Source organism: Lipotes vexillifer, unplaced genomic scaffold, assembly GCF_000442215.2.
Source record: "Lipotes vexillifer unplaced genomic scaffold, Lipotes_vexillifer_v1.1 scaffold134, whole genome shotgun sequence".
In the NCBI taxonomy this organism is placed as follows: Eukaryota; Metazoa; Chordata; class Mammalia; order Artiodactyla; family Lipotidae; genus Lipotes; species Lipotes vexillifer.
Genome location: NW_006787464.1, coordinates 3,353,456 through 3,365,461, shown reverse-complemented (window position 1 = coordinate 3,365,461; position 12,006 = coordinate 3,353,456).

Below are 12,006 nucleotides of genomic sequence, written 5' to 3'. Positions count from 1 at the left end.
AAAAAAAAAAAAAAAAAAAAAAAAAAAATATATATATATATATATATATATATATATATAATTAGTTTATTGTTTTCCTGTGTTCCTGCATCAAACTTAGATTCTCAGTGTAATAGGGGAAAAACGGTATTTTTTGAATGTTAAAAAAAAGGCTTTTCAAATAATTAGAGCTAAAAAGGATTGGGCTCTTCTAGAAAGCGGAAAAGTTTCAAGGAACAATTATTTAGTACCTATCATGAAAGTTTCTCTCATTCTCACAAGAATGCCTTGAGGTACATATCATTATGTACCCCATTTACTTATGGCAAAACAGGTTCAGAGAGGTTAAGTAACTGGCCCAAAGTCACACAGTAGGAAGCAGGAGCTGAACCAAGGATGTTTAATTCCATAGCCTATGCTTTTGACTACCACACTAACCTGGCCCCCTTACTTTATCTCCTCAAGTCTCAGGGTCCTCAAGTGCAAAATGATGACAATGACATGCTTCAGAGGTTGTCATGAGTATTACAGAAGATAATGCATTGAGAAGAGTTTAGTCAGTGTCTGGCACATGAAGTACACTCATTACCTATTTGTTATTATCAGTATCAGTGTTGTCTAATATTACAGAATTAGTGGATGGGAGAGCTAAGAGGTGAAACCAGTCCTAGCTAATTCCAAAGCCTGTGATTTTCCCATAGAGTTGGGTGGGAACTAGTCAGATCTGCTATAGAATGAAAGGTATTCAAGGAGAGATGATCTACATAGTCCCACCTGATTCCAAGAGTGTATAGTTTCTGCCTTTATTTTCATGGGCCAAGAGCAGTTAGAGTTAGGCTGGGTAGGAACGACATTCCTTCCTCCTTCCCTACTTCCAAGCGGCCATGGCATTATGGGAGCACAGGTGAGGACCCTTGGCTTCACCTCATTAGTCAAACCCAGCTGGGTGTGGATACCACTCCTATATCAAATTGGGTGAGCAGGCAAGTTCCTTTGTCACCTAAGGCCTTGGTTCTTTTATCTGTAAAATGGGGATAATAATAGGAGTTAGCCTCATGGATGGCAAGGATTAAAAGGGTTAATACACGTAGAGCACCTGTCTCCGTGCCCACAGAACCTGGCCAAAGTTTAGAGCGGCCTCCTCTAGCTGCTGGCTCTGTTTATTATTCTCATCCGGGAACCGAGGGTGAGCAGGGCATTGTTTAAGGACCCGGGAAGCCATGTTTTGCAAAATTCACTTCCTATTGTTGGACCTGCCGACTTGTAACCGGCTGATTTAGCATTTGCTCACATGTGTAAAAGCCAGGACGTGAAAGGGCTTGGATCCCTGTACAGAACACATAATAAGGCAAACAAGTTTTGCTGTTCCTGTTTTTGAGCTGCAGGGAAAGACCAAGGGCTATTTTTAGCTGTGGTAGGTGTGGGTTCTGGGGAGGGCACTGGGGCCGTGTTTGTTACATTACGTTTTAACATAATACAGAGTCACCAGGATGAAGGGATCTGTTACGAGTTGTTTTTATTAATCAAAGAGTGGTTCCCCCCCACCCCGAGTTGAGATGTTCAGACTTAATGGGCAGCAAGCAAACAGTGCCTGATACACAGATTTAACCTAACAAAAATAAATCCTTTGTTCTATCAAGTTTCCATGAGCTATCCTAAAAACAGGAAAAAAAAAAATGTCATAAACACAGCATTGCCTTCATTTGAGTAAGTTGTTCTCTCAGTAAAAAAATATTTTGTAATTATACTATTGTATATCTTACACAAATAAACTTTGGAAGAGGGTTCTGTGATTCAGGAACGAAGCACGAGCAAGATCCTCCCTTGGAATTTTCTTGAGCTCTTTCAGGTACAGACAACACATCTAACCTTCTCCTGAGATGAGAACCAGCACAAAGTGGGGGAGGTGGGAAATAATTACATCAAGTACAGATAATTTGGGTTGGAGATATTAGAAACAAAATGCAGATCGCTGGGGTATAATAAATGATGTCCTCCAAAATCAGACCTCACAAATTCACTTAAGAAACATTAGCTGAGTGCCTGGGATGGGCATGCCGCGCGAGATGCAAAAAAGAACAAGACAGGGCTTCCCTGGTGGAGCAGTGGTTGAGGGTCCGCCTGCCGATGCAGGGGACACGGGTTCGTGCCCTGGTCCGGGAAGGTCCCACATGCCGCGGAGCGGCTGGGCGCGTGAGCCGTGGCCGCTGAGCCTGCGCGTCCAGAGCCTGTGCTCCGCAACGTGAGAGGCCGCAACAGTGAGAGGCCCGCGTACCGCAAAAAAAAAAAGCCGCGGAGCAGCTGCACCCGTGAGCCATGGCCGCTGAGCCTGCGCGTCCGGAGCCTGTGCTCCGCAACGAGAGAGGCCACAACAGTGAGAGGCCCGCATCCCGCAAAAAAAAAAAAAAAAAGAACAAGCCCGATTCGGTTCTTGCCTTAAGGGAGCCCGCGGTTCAGAAGGGAAGATATTATAGATAAGAAAACGGTGTGACAGGTGCTCTCACAGGGGAGATACCCTCCTAGACAGACTGGACCATTTCCAAGTTGCTTAATATTCCTGAATTTCAATTGCTTCATCTCTGACATGAGGCTAAGAATTCCTGTGAAAGACGGAAAGTTTGTGCGTATGTGGTTAAAGCAAATAAAAAACGCCCATGTCCTCTTTCCCACACCACAAAATGAAACATTAAGAAAGAGGTAAGCACGGGACCCAGAAATAAGGAGTTTTAACCTAAGAGAGAGGCACAAGGAAGGCCCAGGATGACAGTGAAGGATCCTGGGATGACAGCTGTATACCAGGCCCAGGGGCTACCTGTCCAGGTCAGAGCCGGTCAGAAGGCGCCCAGAGGGATTGCTTCAAAAAGATAACACTGATGGAATCCCAAATGTATTTGAAATTTTTCAGAAAAGATTTATGCAACTGCAGACAAGTTTGAGGTTGAATTAGAGCTAAGTACACAGAAAATTAAGCAAGCTTAAAAAAACAGGAAAATGACTCCATGGGAAATTAAAAATTGTGCAGGAAAAGTAAAACATCTAGTGTGCTAGATGACACAGTTGTGAAAATGCTGATCTAGCTCAGATTAAGTTATACCTATACTGGGAAGATAGGAAAACGGGGAAAAGTGTGTGTACGTGTGTTGCACGTGGGGTGGTGGGTTGATGTCAGATAAATCCTCACCTTTCCATGGTGGAAAGCCAATAAATAATGCCTAAAACAGAGAAATCACCGATTAGCAACATAAGCATGTTATAGAGAGATATGGAGGTGAATAACAAAAACGTCAGCTGAGGTGTTCAAAGTGGTTGCCTCTGGACCATGGGAAACTGCACTGTGTGGGTCTGGGGAAAGAGAGGGGAACAGGAGGTAATTACCATCTCTTGTATCAAAGCATGCAGAACTTTCTGACTCATTAACTACCTGCACATATAACTAAATTACCCAAAAACTAAAATTTAAATTATAAACTAAATTTTAAATTATAGCTACACAAGAACAGAAAGTGCTGGAATTCCTTGCTGTGTTTGTTGACAATCATAAAAGTCATGTGCACATCTCATGAAAACTTTTCTGAGAAAGAACTGCCATCACATGGTGCACCAGGCTGACTGGGCCTTCATATTATTTCTCAGATTTGCAAAGTCGGCGTGTTGATAAAACATCATTTGCTTAAAAACAGGAGGGAGGATAATAACATTATTTACCCTCATAAGGTAGTTGACAGGGTCAAATGAGAAAAGGCAGTGACTTAGCCCAGCACTCTATAAATATTGGCAAGTTATCCTATCTGTCCTCCTCCTCTCTGTTCTAATTATATAATTATCCCCAGGTGATGCCCTTAGAGCCAGGGGGAGAAGGGGCTTGCTCTCTCCCCCTTGTACTCAGCTCTGGCTGCCAAAAGAGAATGCCAAGGGCTGGGTGGGTTAACAATGTCTTTATTTCTCACAGCTCTGGAGCCTGAAAGCATGAAATCAGGAGGCCAGCATGGTCAGGTTCTTGGTGAAGACCCTCTTCCTGGTTTACAGGTGGTCAACCATCTTCTCATTGTATCCTTACATAGCAAGGTAAGTGGGGATAGGAGAGAGTGGGAGGGGTGGTGGTAGAGAGAAAGCACTCTCATTTTTACTCTTATAAAGGCACTAATCCCATCATGAGGGCTCTACTTTCATGACCTAATTACCTCCCAAAAGCCCCATCTCCAAATGCCATCACATTGTGGATTAGGATTTCAACATACAAATTTGGGAGGACACAAAGATTCAGTCTATAGCAACCACCATACTGGCTGGATAGCTGGAATGTCAGGTGTGTTGGTGAGCCCACTGTGACCATGCCAACAAGGGTCACCACCCTGAGGATGGTGAAACAACAAAATAGAAGGAGACATGACCTGTTGCCCAGTCCCCAACCTCCAGTCTAATAATGAGAAAGAGATACACTTCTGTCTTGTTTAAGCTCCAGGCAGCTGTCATATTCTAACTAATACTCATCTTAATTTCATTCATATTAACAGTAGGAGTTCTAGTAGTAGCAGTTACTTACGGTGTTCTAAGGAGAGACACCTAGCTCAGACCTGGAGATCTGAAGTGCTGATATGTATACAAAACTGAACGAACTATTAGGCAATCAGTCAAAAAGAAAGGCAAGAATATTCTGGGCAGAAAAAACAACAGACACAGCACTGAAGATGAGAGACACATAGGGTCTGGGGAACAGAAAGTGGTTGAGGTTGGAGTGGGAGAGGGAGGATGCAAGAAGCAAGGCCAATGAAGTAACAACATTATGCCCTCACAGGTCTTACTGAGGAGTTTCAGTTATCAATCAGGGACAACAGGGAGCCACGGAAGGAAAGTTGATGTGATTTGATTTTTTTTTTTCCCTTTGGACTAGCACTCACTGATCTTATTTTTTTTTTTTAATTTATTTATTTTATGTATTTATTTTTGGTTGCGCCGGGTCTTTGTTGCTGCGTGCGGGCTTTCTCTAGTTGCGGTGAGCGGGGGCTACTCTTCATTGCGGTGCACGGGCTTTGCATTGCAGTGTCTTCTCTTGTTGCGGAGCACGGGCTCTAGGTCCGCGGGCTCAGTAGTTGTGGCTCACGGGCTCAGTAGTTTTGGCTCACGGGCTCTAGAGCTCAGGCTCAGTAATGGTGGCGCACAGGCTTAGTTGCTCTGCAGCATGTGGGATCTTCCCGGACCAGGAGTCAAACTCATGTCCCCTGAATTAGCAGGCAGATTCTTAACCACTGCACCACCAGGGAAGTCCCTGTGATTCAAATTTTAATTGATGTGTTTGCAGTATGGAGAATGGATTGGAGTCAGACAGGATGGAGGCATGAAGACTGTTTCAGTAATTAAAGCAAGAAATAAAAGGGGCCTGAACTGTGGTGGGGTACCGGGGGTGGAGACACGAAGGCAGATTTGGACAGATTCAAATGACAGGAGGTAGAATCTGACTCAACACGAAGGTAGAGAGGGAAATGGGTATTGAGAATTAGGACCAGATTTCTGGCTATTTCCCTGGAAGGATGACTGGGCCATTCATGGAGACAGGGAACAAAGGAGGAGGATTGGTTTTGAGGAGGAACACGGAAGATGCTGATCTTGGTTGCAGGAACCTGCAAACATCCAAATGCTGAAGTTCCAGGGGCTACTAGATATTCAAGAGAGAGTCTGGGACTACCCATGGATTTGGACGTAGTCCAGAATTAGTCTTTTCAAGCATTTTTAAAAAGTGAATTAGGAAGGTGATAGGGTAATCACCACCACCAGCAGAGGAAACTGAAGCCCAGAAACATCCAAAACCTGCAGCCAAGAAAGTTAATCCCCTAGTTTTGCTGAAAGAAAGGAAGGAGGGAGGGAGGGAGGGAGGGAGGGAGAGAGGGAGGAAGGAAGGGAGGAAGGAAGGAAGGAAGGAAGGAAGGAAGGAAGGAAGGAAGGAAAGGAGGAAGGGAGGGAGGAAAGAAACCTAGACCGTACAATTAAATACAACATACAACCCTGGACCTTTGCAAAACTTCTACGCGGTACTACCAATCACTTCTCTCACTAAGTCAATTATTTATTCACCAAACAATAACTGAGGACCCAGCTGTGCTTTGCGCAGAACTAGGAGTTGCAAATATATAAGGCAAATGAGACAAAGTCCCACTTGAATGACTTCTTTTATTGAAGAGGCTATTCTGACTGGGGAAGACAGAAATTCAGCCAACAACAACTGGAGAATGTCAGGTAGCGAATGGTAAATACTACGATGAAAAGAAAGCAAGACGGGCTTCCCTGGTGGCGCAGTGGTTGAGAGTCCGCCTGCCGATGCAAGGGACACGGGTTCGTGCCCCAGTCCTGGAAGATCCCACATGCCACGGAGCGGCTGGGCCCGTGAGCCATGGCCGCTGAGCCTGCGCATCCGGAGCCTGTGCACCGCAACGGCAGAGGCCACAACAGTGAGAGGACCGTGTACCGCAAAAAAAGAAAAAAAAAAGGAAAGCAAGACAAGTATGATCAAGAGTGATGGGAGATACTTTAAACTGGGTGATCATAAAGACCTCTCTGAGGATGTGTTGTGAATAACAAGATGAGCCAGCCATGCAAAAAAATTCTAGGAAATAAGGGACCTGCCGGTGCAAAGGCCCTAAGGTGAGAAGGGGCTTAGTGTGAAGGTGCAGTTAGAGGCCCGTGTGGCCAGGGTGTGGTGAGCACAGGGAAGAGTCACAGGAGATGGGATCAGGGAGGTGGGTGGGGGCCAGAGCAGGGGGCTTGCAAGTTAGAGCTTGGATTTTATTCTAAGTACAATGGGGAGTCATCAGAGGGTTTTAGCAGCAGAGTAACCTCAATGAACCTACATGACCAATGGACCTGGCTGCTGTGTGGAGGGCAGACTTTGGCAGGAGTGGAAGCAGGGATGAAAAGCCATAGCCCGCTCCTGTTCTAGCTCCACTTCTATGCTGTCTGTCATCACAATCTCCAGTTCCTCACGATCACTGGGAGAGGTGGGAGTTATACCCCAGTTTTCAAAGAGGATTTTAGTTTGATATCCTTCCACAAAGCCAAGTACAGTTTGGGGCATGTAGCTGTCTCTTTAATAATATTTGATGTTTGATTAATAAGTTAAACAACCCATTGATTCTATTTATTCAAAGAATCAGACAAAGCAATTAAAAGGCCTAAAAACAAAGCCCAGACATAGCAGCTGTTTGCTGGCCCTGGTCAGTTGCTTGACCGAGAAGGCTTGTCAAGCTCAATCAACAGGGTGAAGCCAAGAGTTCACAATGACACAGAGTTCCCAAGTCTGCCATTGTTCTCTCTCCCCAGTGTTAAGCTGTGTCTCTGTGCCTCCAGGAATCTGCAGGAAAACAAAAACATTCTTTCTAAACCCGGTGTTCTCAAGTCTTCAGCGGTTTGTCATTCTCTAGCCATCCTAGGAGTGCCCCAGGTTTGGGTGTAAAGCAGCACACACCGGGCAGAGCGTGGCTCACACTTTATCTGCTTCCTCCCAGATTCACTAGTTAACACAGAATCTTTGGGCTTTCCTCGCAAACAAGGGCCTGAATCACCACAGAAGCCCGGGAAAGGCATGGTCATACTTCCTGCCCTAGCTATGCAGTTCCTGGGCCAGGCCAAGGCAACAACACCAACCATTAGATCACTGCTGTTCTCACATAAAAGGCCCAGGGCACTAGAGCCGCCTACCCGACACAGCCCCTCCTGGGGAGCCCCACCCCGCCCCTGCTGAGAAGATTCCATGACCTGATGGTCAGGAGTGAACCTTTGACCCAAAAGAGTTTCCAACATAGAATAGCCTTTATCTTGCAACCTGGCATGACAAGATGAATGAAGGCAGTCAAATTACTCTCCTAGGATGTAAAACCAAAAAACAGAGGCTTGATAGTCAAAAGTGGGCCCTGGGTTGAGAGGTGAGGCTAGTAACTGTGGTTGGCCATGTGTAAAGGATAAAGAGGAAGCCAGGGTGGAGTGTTTGTGCCCATGCACATTTGAGAGAGAGAGAGAGAGACAGAGAGAGAGAGACGGAGGGAGAAAGAGGGAGAGAAGCAAAGTCAAGAACCGTGCTGTACAGTACTGTAGCTGCATATGGCTATTCAATTTTATTTATTTGTTTGTTTATTTATTTATTTATTTATTTGGCTGCGTTGGGTCTTCGCTGCTGCGTGTGGGCTTTTCTCTAGCTGCGGCGATCGGGGGCTACTCTTCGTTGCGGTGTGCGGGCTTCTCACTGCGGGGGCTTCTCTTGTTGTGAAGCACGGGCTGTAGGTGTGCAGGTTTCAGTAGTTGCAGCATGCGGGCTCAGTAGTTGTGGCGCACGGGATTAGTTGCTCCGTGGCATGTGGGATCTTCCCAGACCAGGGCTTGAACCCATGTCCCCTGCATTGGCGGGCGGATTCTTAACCACTGTGCCACCAGGGAAGTCCCTCAATTCTAGTTAAATAATAATTTTAATTAATTGATTTAAGTTAATTTGTTTAAATTTAATTTCTTTAAATAACATTAGAAATTAAAGATTCAGTTTCTCAGTTGAACTACACAGATATAGAACATTTCTATTATCGCAGACAGCTCTATTGGACAGCACTGGTCTATAAGACCCACTAGGATAAAGAATAAAAAATCTTAGTGCCAGGTTTTCAATTCCTGATTCCAATTGACATGAAGCTCAACTACATATACCTCCTGCCCTGTATTCCATGAGATCCTTTGTAACCTTATAATTTGCATCTACCTCCCTACCTCTCCCATCACTACCTTTTACTTGAGCTAGATTTTAGTTCTTATTATATTCAAAAGAATCTTAATTAAGAACATATTTTTGACTGATATTACTAATAGAAATAATAACAACCAGTACAGTTTATTGAGTGCTTCCATGTATGAACACCGTGCCTTAGCATTTTACATGCATGTTTTTATTTAATCTTCACAGGAACCTTATAAGATAGATTTTTATCTCTATTCAACAGCTGAAGGAACCAAGGCACAGAGAGGTTAAGCAAGTTATCCAAGGTCACAGAGCTCACAGCTGGTAAAGTAGGAATGGATTCGATCTTCCATCTTCAATGATTGATGCATAGGTACCTGGCTTGACTTTTAACCATGGAAGCAGACTGCAAAAAGTGTCAGGTACCCCATCCTGGGACATCGTAAGTAGGAACTAGAAGTCTGAAGCTTCTTTAGAGATCTGTGGATTCTGGGACACCTACTTAGGGCAGCTGGTCTGGTTCCAATCATCTCTCTGCCTAGCATTTTTTTCTTCCACTAAAGAACAGGAAGTTTGAGAAGTGACAGGCCATGGGCACAGGCTGACCCTGCTGCAAAATAGCCCCTCAGGAGCAAACTGCATGTCCTGTGAACCTGGGGACTGGCCAGCGAAATTCCCTGATGCTAGAACTTTGGTCAGAGGACCTAAGTTGTATGCTGATTGGTGTTGGAAGCCAAGTTTGGTGGGGGAAGGGAGTCAGCACATACTTCTCTGCTGAACTCCATTTCCCATTTGGTCTGGCAGCTTGTTTTTAACGAGGCCAATCCAAAAATTCCGTGTCAACATCCCTCCTTTTACTGGAACCGCAAATGCAGCCCCCTGGGACCTGGCTCTATCTCTGGGCAGACATCAAAAACAACTCCTTTTTACTTTGAAATCATAACAGTCTTCTAAGAGCTACCCACTTCCTTACTTTCTTTCCCCTCTCTGAGAAAGAAAGGGCCAGGGTTTGTGGGGTGCAGCACCCCAGGATTTACGGTCGGCAGAGAAAGCCTCAGGGCTGGCCAGGCTGAGGGGGTTTTCCTGGATCCTGCTGTCAGTTTTCCCTTTCTTGTGCTTCCAAGCCCTCGCGGTTCCTGCCTGCCTGCTTGTCTCCTGTCCAGGACCAGCCTGATGAGTAGGCATGGCTTTCCCAACCCCCTCTTCACCCTGCCACAGCTGCCTCCACGTTGTGACTTCTGGGGGTTGTAAAAGATGCTGCCACATCCAAAATCCTCTCTCCGTCGGTGACCAAAGCATGATGCATCCGTCAAACTTCCGTAGCTCTCCAGGGTTCCTCTGCTTTGGGCAGAGGGGCCACTTTTTAGCCTCTACAACACTTGAGATCCCAGCAGGAGGTGGGAGGTGGGGAAGGGTATGGGGGTAGGAGGAAAGAAGACACGTTTTGGGAAGGAGAACACTAGTGATTTAGTGGACAGTTAAAGGTGGATTTGTTGGCAAGTGGTACGTACTGACGGGGCATGTCAATGGTGGGGTTTGCTACATATAAGGTTCTCTCCAGGAGAGAGAAGGTGAGAGAAAGGCTTTTCATGCCCTGTCCCCTGGGCATGACCTGGCTCCAGGTCTCCTTTCTCTAGGAAGGCTTCTGCACTCCTGACTCGCCCAAACATGGATATGTAGTCCTCCTCTGTGTCCTCATAACATCCTGTAGTGGGGTTAGCAGACACCTCCACTATTTTGAGTGAATGAAGGAATACTAGCTGCTCCTTGCAGAGGTAGGAGAGGAGCAGCTGAGGTAGTGGTGGGGAGATTGCTGCTCTAACCGAAGTTGAGGCTGTGATTCACGAAGAACGTGGTGGTTAAGTGGCGTGTGTCGAGTGTGAACCTGCGCTCCATCACTTACTAGCTGTGTGCTTGGGCAAGCTGTTTCGTCTCTCTGTGCCTCAGTTTTTTCATTCATAAACTAGGGATGATAATAATACCTATCTAATTTTTTGTGTGAGAAATAAATGAGTTAATATATTTAAAGTCCTTATAGTTTAACACATTGTAAGCTCTTAATAAATGTCAGCTTAAGAAAATTTTAAAAAACCCTAGAAGAGTCAGCTCTTTAAGCCGTCATCATTCGTTGCTGACTTGCTGTATTCCCACCTCGCTGGCCTCCTCCTGTTGCTTTAACATCCTGGCCCATTCTTGCCTCAGAAGCCTTTCTTTTGGACTCTATCTGAAAGAGCCCACCCCTTGCCCTCTTCGGGTTTCATCATGAAGCACTTACAGTATAGTGCCAGACACCGCATCTGGGCATTACTTTGAGTTTTGTTTGTTTGTCCACATAAAAAAGTAAGCTCCATGAAGGCAGGGGCTTTGTTTTATTCACTGTATCATTCCTTGTGCCCAGTATACTGTCTGCCACGTAGGAGGTGCTTAGCAACAGTTGTTGGATGGATGGATGGAAGGATGGGTAGATGGATGGGTAGGTGGATGGATCCACTGACCTCCTTTGGGAGACTTCTGTGACCATTTCTCCCGGCCTTCCCCTCCTCAATCTCCCAATCACACACCCTCATGTGCAGCCCTTTCTCCGACTCCCATTCTACCAAACTTGCTCTCTGGGTCTCTTTCCCCTCAAATGGCCATTTGCCCAAGTCATGCACTGTCTCAGGTGGTGGGGTTCCCACACAAGCAGTTTGGAATTTGCTGACTAGTCCAGAGAGATCAGCTGCCCAGTGTCAGCTGTTAAGGGGACACAGTGAACAAGACAGTCCAATGGGAGAGGCAAATGAATGGAGAGATGATTACATCTACATTGAAGCTGTGTCAGAGAGAAACGCAGGGAGTACAGGGCCACTGAGGAGGGGCCCATAACCTACACCCAGGCAGGAGTTCCCCTTAGACCCAAAGCTAGGCTCGACCATAGAGCCTCATCCTAAATAAAGCACGTGACTAGATGACATACAGCTAGTCTGTTGGATTTCTCCTGAGCTGAAAAAATACCTGGAGGACCAAAGTGAAACCGAAAGCTTTTATCAGTCACAGGAGTGCAGATTTGATATCATCAAAGAAATATTTTCAAGACCGTGGGGAAGGGCAGACAGTGTAATTAGCTGTGAGTAGAATACTTCCCGCTTTTGAGGGTGGAGAGAACTTGGGCTCCAGATGCTGTGGGCCCAGAATGGGGGGAGGAGTGACCCAACTCGACTCGCAAATCCCTGCTGGGAAGGGAACATTTCACCAGCCTCTGACATCTGTAAATCACAGACTCAAAGACCATTTTGGTATTTTTTTAATTAATTTTTATAGTCCCAGAAGATTCCTGC